The sequence below is a fragment of the Diceros bicornis genome, chromosome 14 (assembly GCF_020826845.1).
Source record: "Diceros bicornis minor isolate mBicDic1 chromosome 14, mDicBic1.mat.cur, whole genome shotgun sequence".
NCBI lineage: Eukaryota > Metazoa > Chordata > Mammalia > Perissodactyla > Rhinocerotidae > Diceros > Diceros bicornis.
The window spans coordinates 37,750,100-37,762,570 of record NC_080753.1 but is presented as its reverse complement, the minus strand read 5'-3'; the positions used below and the strand labels follow the sequence as shown (position 1 = coordinate 37,762,570).

Genomic DNA, 12,471 nt, shown 5'->3' with positions numbered 1-12,471 from the left:
AGTCCTTCAATGCCCAAATCCTAGAATGATAAGAGTAGCAGGAAGAGGAGGGGAAGGAGGATGAGGATGAAGATGAGGAGGAGGAGCAGGAAGAGGAGGAGGAGGAGGAGAAATTTGTCAACACAGACTTTGTAAATAATTTTATGAAATACAAAACTGAACAAAGGGAGAGAATTTATGTCAATAATTAAAAAATAATGGATAAAAGTAAAAATTGCAGCCAAGCAATCTAGTATTTGTTGTAGATTCCTTTATGGTATGAGTTTAATATTATATTTTTATCTAGGTGACCTGGGGAGTTCACTCTTAAACTTAAGGTCTGAATTTTATCACATGTATATTTGGCAGTTTGGAATAGGTCTGATTTTAAAATGATGCAACCCTATGATTCTCTGCAAATCTTGTTGGTTTGATGTAGTGAACATATTCTTTTACTTGGTCAGTAAATTCACCTATAAAATGTAATTATTTGGCTAATATCAGAATGAGGAAGAGTGTTCCTTTTTTTCCGTATCTTAGTGAATAGCACCTTTGATCTCCCAGTTTGTTATGTGTAGGATATCTGGCATTTATCCTTGGCACCTTTGTCTCTCTTATCCCCAATACCTAACTTATCACTAAAACTGGTAAATTTGAATGCAAGGATACATTTTAACAATCCTCTCACTACCTTAATCCCAATCACTATCATCTCTTTTCTAGATTCTGGCAATAGTCTTCACTCCTTACATCTAGTCTTATGCCTTTACGTTGTTACAAGATCAATAAAATTACATTATCCATGTGCTTAAAACTTGTCAGTTGCTTTCCATTACATTTAAGAAATATTCTAACTCTTTTAGACGGCCTGGACGGACCTGCACTAGGCCTCATTCTTATCTCACAAATCACTTTACACATATTGACTACTAGCCTTCTGTTAGTTTGACATGTCAAACTCATTCCCATCTAAAGCCCTTGGAAACCTTCCTCTTCTTTTCTGCACTCCTACTCATTCTGCAATTCCTACTTATTCTGCAACTCCTACTCATTCTTACAACCACCTCTTAAATGTTTCTTGCGTAAAGAGGTATTCCCTGAGCTCATAATCTCTTTTTGTTTGATATGTTATATCATGTATATGGAGAGCTACAGAGGGCCAATACAGCATGGAGTCTAAGAACATAAGCAGAGGGCTTTTGTTCATGTCTCTGCAAATTATTTAGCTGTGTGATCCCAGGCAAGTTACATAATACTTCTGGGCTCAGTTTTCTCATCTGTAAAAATGGGGACAATAACATTGCTTAAGGTTAGGGTGAAGATTAAATGAACAATAAATGTAAAGTGCTTAGAACAATGCTTGGAACATAGCAAATCCCAATAATTATTAGTTATCACATTATTATAAGAAAAAATTATAATCATGTGCTATGTAGGTAAATGTTTAACATGTCCCTCCCCAAAGGGGAAAGCAAATATGATGTCTATTGCTCTTCCCTCTATCTGTAACAACTAAAGCATTCCCCCAATAGATATATATTCTCCCATATGTATACATAATTTTTGAATAAAAGAAAAATTTTTACACGATGAATAATGGTGAAAAATCACTTAAAGTTGTTAGCATTTTTTTTCCATTAAAAATTTAGGCTGGTATTTTGTGAAGTTACCTGAATGGGATGATAGAAGGTGGCAGATGGAAGAAAAGATTGTGGTTTAATCTGTATAGTAACAATAACAGATTTTTTCGGTTTGGTGAAAAATAAATTAGAACATTACTTTCTATTGAAAGGAATAACAAACAGCATTATTCAGTAGTGTGATATAGAAGAGTTCCTCTAGACATGCATGAGCATATCAGAGCTGCCAAATCTTTTAACAATTGAACAGTTGTTATCATCAATTATAGTTATTGATAGTTATTATAGTTTATAATATTATTATATATAATAATAATAATATAATAACTATATTATAGTTATAGTTATTAACATCAAGTTATTATCTACAGTCCACTTCCATAGTTTCCTACCACTGAGTATAAAAAGATAATTTCTTACCACCTGAAGCCAAAATAATATCCAAAAGCTTCCATGAAAAAATAACAGAGAAAATATATGATCAGAAAAAAAATAACAGTTAAATGTCTCCCCGGTGCCTCTCTCTCTTTCTCTGTAGATATAGTACAAAAAATTGTGCCTTTTGTTTGTTATTCCACTTTATTTATTTATTTATTTTTTGGTGAGGAAGATCAGCCCTGAGCTAACATCTGATGCCAATCCTCTTCTTTTTTCTGAGGAAGACTGGCCCTGAGCTAACATCCATGCTCATCTTCCTCTACTTTATATGGGATGCCGCCACAACATGGCTCTGACAAGAAGTGTGCTGGTGTGCCTGGGATCCAACCGGCGAACCCTGGGCTGCAGCAGTGGAGCGCGCGCACTTAACCACTTGAGCCACCAGGCTGGCCCCCTGTTATTCCACTTTAAATTATGTTTCCTGAATATTATGAGGAAATTACTTCAAACTGTGGCCATAATTCAAAAGTGGACACATTTAGAAGACTTATTGAACATACGGGTTGAGATAGTTGTTTTGACAGAGTTATTTGGTGATTTCCTCAGGATTAGCTTTTCAAGAATCATGATTTGAGGCTGGGTTCTGCCATTGGCCAAGTTAAATAGAAAGAAAAAAAAATAACTTTCTGAAATGTATTGCAAGCTGTCACACACCATTAGAGTTCTATAATGTCTGAGCAGGGAGATGAATAAGTAATTAATATTTATTTTGACAGACATGTTGGTGTGTGTTAATTGTGCCTAACTTCTGAAAAAGACAGAGCTTCAGTTAAAATTACATGAAAACAAAAATGAAAATTCTTTTAATGTTAAAGTCAATGCCATGCTGTTAATTCCTTAACTGTTTCCATTATCACTATAGCCTCCAAAGATTAATTGAGGAAGAGAAAAAGTCCTTCTTGTGCCTACAAAATCCTGACATAGGAAATCTTCAACTGAGTTTTCATGCACATTATGAGATTTAGAAATGGATCAAAAACTCCTTCCTAGCTCCACAGTCTTCATGAATAAAATACTATATTTCAATTCTTCATTTTCAATTTAATCTACATTTCCTTGTTTTATTTTTGCTGGATCAAAATGTCTGAAATCACAAATTGAGACATAGCTTCATGTCCTCCTCTTATAGTAGAGAATACATTAATCTTTCCCTCATAATATAGATAATAAGGCAATTTCTCTGCAGATATTTACAGTATTTATTTATTCTAAAAATTCTGAAAGAAAACAAGAAGAATCCGTCCATATAAGTCTAAGTTCTTTTTTTTACTTCCCACGAGTTGCTTTACCAGGCCAGGCACGCTATTTTCCAAGAGATATTAAAGATTAACATTACTGTGATCCAGAGAGAGTTTGCTTGATGTTGTACTTCTTGACTAGTGTGCAGCCCACACTGTGTGAAATAGATCCTGGTTAAGCATTTGCTTTTCAGGGCTGCAGCTCTCTCATGTTTTCCCTGCAGTGCCACTGTGAATTCTGCTTTTCCTGAAGTGTATTAAGATACTGATTCTCGACAAGACTCCTCCTTCTTGACCATGTGACTTCAGGTAAGGAGATGAAACTTATCAGAAATTCTTATTACTTGTTCTGACTTTAAGTCAACCTGCAAATAGGTCTTGATCCAAGACATACATTATGAAAAGAACTATTATTTTGAACAAAATTTCCCAATGTTATCTGAAAACCCAGATCATCAAGAAAGATTTTCTAAACCGTCTGGACTACATCCAATTGACTTCTGTAGAGTAAAGTGCCATAGAAAATCCTGTAAATAAAACAGTTGGAGAATTAGACCATATACTTATATTTTACCAGGAGCAATTTAATAGATGCAAAAATTATTCAATATGAAGGAAAGCTATAGGACAGAGAAATGAGAAAATGTATTTTCAGAATTTTTTTATCTAGTTAGGAAACATATTACAAATAAAATTTTCTATTAAATAACGTACATTTTCAACACTAGAATTATAGCATGAGTTCTCTATAAAATAATCTTACTATTAATAGTACACACTGATTTTTGAAATAAATTTGCTCTAAGCAGATATCATTTAAATAAGGTATCTCTAATAGTTATCTCTGATATTCAAGGTCAAAACCGTTATCTGTGAAAGAGAAGATGTTCAATCTCTGATGCCCTAAACAGTAAGTTGAGGATCCTAAGATTTATATTTTTATTCAGTCATAAAGTGCCTTTGTCTTGATGCCACAGTAGGTAATTCAAATACCTCAGTGTCAATGACAATTAATTTTGTTTGTATCTCAGAGGTCACTATTTAATTGTAGGTCCTGGAGCAAGTATTTATCTGAGGATTTTTATGAGTTGGTTTATTATCATAAGCTATGAGTTCCCTTCAATTAAAATTACATACCACCAATAATTACTTTAATAAAATACATAAGCCTTATGATACATGTTCAATTTGATGACTTGCATCACTGAGCATAAGACAATTTTAGCTATGTGCTTCTGTATGATAGTAATCATTGTATTCTACATTGGAGATATAGTATAGTGTGAACATTACGTGGATAGTTTATACAGCCAGACGTTCTAGGCTGAAATCCTGGTGGTTCCAGTTATCGGCTGTGTGAACTTGGGAAAATTACTTAATTTTTTTGGTGCCTCAGATTTCTTATCTACAATGGGGAGATAGTAATCACACATATTGAAGGGTTAATATGATGATTAAATAAACTTAACATATGTAAAATATTACAATACTCATTGGCACACAGTAAGCATTCAAGTAAGTATTAGCTATTACTATTTCAATCAATTCAGGGAGTCTGCATGCTATAAAAATGTTCATTTTTATCAATTTTGTGAGAGTTCATACTGATATTTGATAAAACATCTGGTCAGCACTTCCCCCCTTCAACCACTTCTTTTGGGATTATATATATATATAACACATGTATATTTGGGCATATATTCTCTCTATATATTGTTTTTATTAATGATGATAAAAAGAAACATAAAATCAATTAATGGTACTTTTTTGTTGATCAACATTCTAAACATATGAATACTTGAAAATATTCACTTTGATTAAAGATCTCAATTTCACTCATGTATTTTCTTCTCTCCCCCTTAAGTTTTCTACATCTCTCTCTTTTTTTAAAAACCCTTTTTTGTTCAGAGTTTTTATCATAAATGGATGCTGTATCTTGTCAAATGTTTTCTCTGCATCTATTGAGATGATGATGTGATTTTTATTCTTCATTTTGTTAATGTGGTGTATCAAGTTGATTTATTTGTGGATGTTGAACCATCCCTGCATCCCTAGAATAAATCTCACTTGATCATGGTGTACGATCTTTTAAATGTATTGTTGTATTCGATTTGCTAGTATTTTGTTGAGGATTTTTGCATCGATGTTCATCAGTGATATTGGCCTGTAATTTTCTTTTTTGTGTTGTCTTTGTCTGGTTTTGGTTACCAGAGGGGAAAGGGGGAGGGAGGAGGGTGAAAGGGGTGACTAGACACATGTGTATGGGGATGGATGGTAATTTGTCTTTTGATGGTGAACATGATGTAATCTACACAGAAATCAAAATGTAATGATGTACACCTGAAATTTGTGTAATGTTATAAACCAATGTTACTGCAATGAAAAAAGAGTAGATATGGTAATAATATTAAAAAAACCCTTCTTCGGAGTTGTAATTGAATTTGATAATTTAAGTCCAACTATAAAAAATACTCATTTTTTGTTTGAAAAACAAAAATGTATATAAATTGTCATGTATATATATATATACTTTAATTACATTCCTTCACGGTGATTTCCTAGTTCTCTGCTTTTTATTTTGTGATTATGTGCCACGGGTTTGCCACTCTGGAGAAATTAGAGAAATCAACTAGATTCTTTAAATTTTTGAAAATTTTCTCATTGTTTTTTCAGGAATGGGTAAACTCAGATTGTGAAGCAGATGCTTTAGCCTTTGATGTACCATATAACATTTTTTTGATTCCCTCTGACTAAATCAAAATGTGTTTTTCTGTTCTCTTTTTATTTACCCATTTTTTTTTTCTTGCTTGCTTTAGCCATTTACTTATGGGAGCCATTTAAAATGAAGTTATTAGTAGTGCTTCCCCATTTGGCTGCCTATCAGATTACCTGAGGTGTGTGGAAATTTTAGAAATACAGAGTCTCAGATGCCTATGCCCTCACCAGGGGTTCTATTCCTCCTTGTTTATACTGCCTCTCTGGATAATATCATATAGTTCCAAGGCTTTAAATGCCATCTTCATATTGATGGCTTTCAAATTTATATTTCCAATCGTCTCCATTGAGCATCAAACAGGTAATTCCAACTGCTTAATTTCATTCACATTTAGATGTGTAACAAAAATATGAATCTAAACATGGCTAAAATAGAACTCTTGATTCGCCCTGCACCAAATCTGCTATCACTCTAATCTTCCTCATCATAGTAAATGGTACAAACATCTACCTCCTACTGGCCAGAAACCTAAGAGTCATCCTTAATTACTTCCCTGCCCTCACCTTGAAAATTTGATCTATTTCAAACTTTACCTCTTCTCTCCATTTCTACTGTTACTAACTTGCACTGAGCCATTGTCTTTCTCTTCCTAGATTCCCAGTGTCCTCCAATCTTGTTTCCCTGCTCTAACTTTATCCTTTCAATCCATTCTCTAAATGGCAGCCAAAAGTGTTCTTTAAAAAAAATACATAAAATGTTTTAATTTACCTATTTGAATTCTTTCAAGATTCCTCACGAACTTAGAATAAAATTCAGACTCCTGAAAGGGGGGTCAACCAAGACAATGACATAAGAGGCTCCTGAACTCCCCTCCTCCCATGGGCACATCCAATGTACAGATACACATAGAGCAATTTCCTCTGAAAGAAATCTAGAAACTTGTTGAGTGACTTTTACACATTGGGTGAATGAGAAAATACTCACATTGTAATTGGTAGGAATGGCTGAGACACATTTTCACCATAAACCCGACCCCTGGCAAAGCACCATACGATTGGGAGGAAACTCCCAACTCCCAACTTTGCCCTGAGGAGTGAAGGGATTGGACCCCATATTTATCACTCCAACTTTTAAGACTTAATCAGAGGGATGGACCCTCAAAACACCTAACTCTGAAAGCCAATGAGACTTGTGCCCATGAGACCCATAAGACTATAGCAAATGAAGAGTTGTTAACGGATGTGTCAGCACTTGCTGTGGCTATCCCCCTGAATTCATTGTAGAGGGAGCAGGCAAAAATGCCCATCTCTCAGTCTTTCCCTGAAAGCGTCCCTTGACATACTTAAAAGCAGCTGCCTCAGGGTCAGGCTTCTAATTTGGCACACGTCTAGTGGCCCCCCTGTGATCTTCCCTGGAGCCTAGGGAAACTGGCAGATACCTTTCTCACCATCTCCCTGTAGCCAACTCCAAGTCACCAGTATCTCTCTGGAAGGAGCTTGTGCACAAGTCTGGTGCCTCAGCTTTTGCATTGCAGCCCAAGAGACAGGTCCCCCAATAGTCTGGCTCTGATGACCATTAGGCCTTGTATTTACGAGTCCCACAGGACTGTAGCAAACAAAGAAGGACTTCTTTTTTTTAAAATTGAGATATAATTGACATATAACATTGTGTAGGTTTAAGATATACAATGTGTTGATTTAATACATCTATATGTTACAATATGATTACCACCATAGTCTTAGCTAACACCTGTATCATGTTACGTAATTACCATTTCTTTTTTGTGGCAAGAACTTTCAAGATCTAGTATCTTAGCAACTTTCAAGTTTATAATACAATATGGTTGACTATAATTTCTATAATTACTATGCTGTGCATTAGATCTCCAGAATTATTTCATCTTCTAGTTGCAAGTTGGTACTTCTAAACAACATTTCCTCAATTTCCTGACTCTCTAGTCCCTGGTAACCACCATTATACCCTCTGTTTATAAGAGTTTGGCTCGTTTAGAATCCATATATAAGTGAAATCATATAGAATTTGTCTTTTTCTGTCTGACTTATTTCACTTAGTGTAATGTCCTCAAGACCCATCCATGTTATCACAAATGGCTGGATATCCTTCTTTATCATAGCTGAATAATATTCCTTTGTATACATATATACCGCTTCTTCTTTATCCATTCATCTGTTGATGGACACTTAAGTTGTTTCCATATCTTGGCTGTCTTGAATAATGCTGCAATGAACATGAGAGTGCAAGTACGTTTTCAAGATCCCTGTTTCATTTCTTTTGGATATATACCCAGAAGGGGAAATGCTGGATCATATGGTAGTTCTAGTTTTAATTTTTTGAGGTACCTCCATACTGTTTTCCATAGTAGCTGAACTGATTTACATTCCTACCAACGTTCAAAAGTGTTCACTTTTCTCCACATCCTTGCAAACACTTATTATCTCTTGCCTTCCTGTTGATAGCCATTTTAACAGATGTCAGGAGATATCTCATTATGGTTTTGATTTGCATTTCCCTGATGATTAGTGATGTTGAGCACCTTTTCATATACATGTTGGCCATTTGTATGTCTTCTTTGGAAAAATGTCTATTCAGTTCCTCTGCCCATTTTTAAATCAGATTGTTTGTTTTTTTTTGCTATTGAGTTGTATGAGTTCTTTATATATTTTGGATATTAACTCCTTATCAGATACATGATTTGCAAACATTTTCTCGCATTCTGTAGGCTGCTTTTTCATTTTGTAGATTGTTTCTTTTGCTTTTTACTTTGATTTAGTCCCACTTGTTTATTTGTGCTTTTATTGCTTGTGCTTTTGGTGTCATGTCAACTTTTTTTGTCAAGACCAATGTCAAGGAGCTTCTTCCTTGTTTTCTTCTAAGAGTTTTAAGATATCATGTCTTATGTTTAAGTCTTTAATCCATTTTGAATTAATTTTGATAAATGGTGTAAGATAAGGGTCAAATTTCATTTTTATGTATGTGGTTATCAAGTTTTATCAACAGTATTTATTAAAGAGACTGTCCTTTACCTATGAGTCTTCTTGGCTCCCTTGTCAAATATTAGTTGACTGTATATGCAAGGATTTATTTCTGGGATCTCAATTCTGTTCCAATTTTGTTTGTGTTTGAAGTTAAGTTATTATCAACTTAAAGTAGATTGTTATAAATATAACATGTTTTATATAAGCCTTATGGGAACCAAAGTAAAAACCTATAGTAGATACACAAAATATAAAGAGAAAGGAATCAAAGCATACCACTACAGAAAATCGTCAAATCACAAAGGAAGAGAGGAAGAGAGGAACAAAAGAATTACAAAACAACCAGAAAGCAATAAACAAAATGGCCATAGTAACTCCATTCCTATCAATAATTACTTTAAATGTAAATTAACTAAATTCTCCAATCAAAAGACCTTGAATGGCAAATAGATAATAAACCACGACCTGAGTATATGCTGCCTCCAAGACACTCACTTCAGCCTTAGAGACATACATAGACTGAAAGTGAAAGAATGGAAAAACATATTCCATGCAAATGGAAACCAAAAGAAAACAGGGATAGCCATACTTATGCTAGACAAAGCAGACTTTAAGTAAAAACTAAATAAGAGAAAAAGAATGTCACTGTGTAATGATAAAGGGGTCAATTCATCAAGAGGACATAACATTAATAAACATTTATGCACCCAACAAAGGAGCATCTAAATATATCAACCAAATACTACTAGATCTGAAGGGAGAAATAAACAGTAATACAATAAAAGTAAGGGACTTCAATACCACACTTTCATCAATGGATAGCTCATCTAGACAGAAAATCAATAAAGAACCATTGGGATTAAACATGTTATATCAGATGGACTTAATGGACATTTACAGAACATTCCAACCAATAGCAGCCCAATACATACTCTTCTCAGGCACACACGGAACATTCTCCAGGAAAGATCATATCTTAGGCCACAAAACAAGTCTTAATAAATTTAAGAAGACTGGAATAATATCAAGCATCTTTTCCAACCACAATGGTCTCAAACTAGAAATCAACCACAAGAAGAAAACTGGAAGATTTACAAATATGTAGAGATTAGACAACATGCCCCTGAACAACCAATGAGTCAAAGAAGAAATCAAAAGAGAAATAAAAAAACATCTTGAGACAAATGAAGATAGAAATACAACATACCAAACCTTATGGGATGCAGCAAAAGTAGTTCTAAGAGGGAAGTTCATAGTGATAAACACCTACATTAAGTAAAAAGAAAGAGCTCAAACAAACAACCTCACTTTACACCTCAGGGAACTAGAAAAAAACAGCAACCAAGCCCATGAACAAATGAAAAGACAATCTATTGAATGGGAGAAGATATTTTCAAACCACATATCTGATAAGAGTTAAAATCCAAAATATACAAGGAACTCATACAACGCAATAGCAGCAAAACAAATAACCCAATTTAAAAAGGGTCAAATGACCTGAATAGACATTTTCCCAAAGAATACATAAAAAATGGCCAGCAGGTACATGAAAAGGTGCTCAACATCGCTAATTATCAGGGAAGTGCAAATTAAAACCACAATGAGGTATCACTTCACACCTGCTAGAATGGCCATTAGCTGCCATGTGATAAGAAACAGCTGATGTCCTCTCTGGAGTAGGCTGGGGGCAGGGACGGGGGCATGGCAGTGGCATGACGGTTTTTTTTGGTTTAACACAACTTTAAAAAAAAAATCTGATGGGGAACATGATCAGTGAACAACCTCATGTTGCTGCCTCAACCCCACACCCCCTCCCCGCCCCAGGGACCTTGATACTGGCAGCCTGCCATGAAACCATGCACATCCTCCATGGAGGCTGGAAAGGAACCACTGCTGCTGGCCAAACTGAAGCCCAGGTCCTCCACCAGAATGATCGGAAGTCTGCTGTAAAGCCTGGAGTGTGGCCTTCTCCCCAGATGACTCCTGGTTGAGCTCAAGGACACTGCATGGTCAAGCTGATCGCTTGGCTGCTAGAGGAGCAATTCATCCCTAAAGGGTTTGAAGCCAAAAGCCCAAGCGGCAAAAATGTTACAAAAGGAAGAGGGAGCCCAAAAGAGAAGATCCTAGACTGTGGTCAGATTATCTGGGATTTGGCCTTCAGCCCATGGCCTTCTCCACCCAGCAGGAAGCTCTAGGTATGCCACCATTCCCAAGTGCCAGATATTTCTGCTTGATCCTTGCTATGAACTCAATGATGGACAGATCAAGATTTGGGAGATGCAGAAAGGGATTTTGCTTTCAATCTTTCCAGCCACCAAGATGTCATAAGAGATCTGAACTTCATTCCTAGTGGCAGTTTGATTTTGGTCTCTGTATCTTGGGATAAGACTCTTCATATTTGGGACCTGAATAAACATGGTAAACAGTTTCAGGTGTTATTGGGCCACTCTCAGGGGGTTTACTACTGCTTCATTTAGCGGGACTGCAGCATGCTGTGCTCTGTAGCTGAAAAGAAGTTGATCTTTCTATGGAGCATGCTGTCCTACACATTAATCTGGAAGCTGGAGGACCATCAAAGCAGTGTTGTCTCTTGTGACTGCTTCCCCCACTCTGCCTTGCTTGTCACAGCTTCTTACAATACCAATGTGATCATGTGGGACCCCTAAACTGGTGGGGCTGTGTAGGGAGAGGCTGAGGTCACTCCACTTGACCACTCTCAGCTTGACCCCCATGGATGACAGTGATGTCCGTATTATCCCCCTGAGATTAATATGCTTCTGTCCTGAAGGTTTATACCTCACCATAGTGGCAGATGACTGACTCTCCAGGATCTGGGCCCTGGAACTGAAAACTTCAATTGCATTAGCTCCTATGACCAATAGTTTTTGCTACACACTTTTTCCACATGGTGGAGTTATTGCTACAGGGACAAGAGATGGCTACATCCTGTTCTGGACAGGTCCTATCATCACTGAAGCACATATGCCGGAAAGTCTTTCGAAGTTTCCTGACAACTTACACAGTGCTAGTCCTGCCAATCCCCAAGAAAATGAAAGATTTTCTCACATACAGAACTTTTAAAGCAAAGCCACATAGTCTTACTTGTTTTCTTTGTAGCAAGATAAATCTTCCTGGCAAGGAGTAGCTGAGATAATGGGCCAAACATCCCAGTCTTGGATTGAAATGGAATTTCTCTTTGGGATTTTGAATAGAATGTAGCAAAACCAGATTCCAGTGGACTAGTGGCAGATCTTTTTCTCCATGACATGTGCAAGTCAGTCATAGAGGCGGGGATTCCACTTCTGTGGTGACAAAGCCTAACTTTAAATCTTCAGCCCACTTATAAACAGCAATGTTGAACTCTTCCTGGTCGTTTTGATTCAAAGTGTGATTATTGATATTGTTTTGATAAGAAAAATGACTAGGCCTGAACATCCTCTCTGTGGCAGAAAAGTTTAAACTCC

General features: G+C 36.0%; 1 pseudogene; it reads left to right on the top strand.

Annotated features, from left to right (window-relative positions):
- The first annotated feature begins 10,876 nt into the window (after positions 1-10,876).
- On the top strand, positions 10,877-12,152 carry LOC131413335 (WD repeat and SOCS box-containing protein 2-like; annotated as a pseudogene).
- Positions 12,153-12,471: the final 319 nt, after the last annotated feature.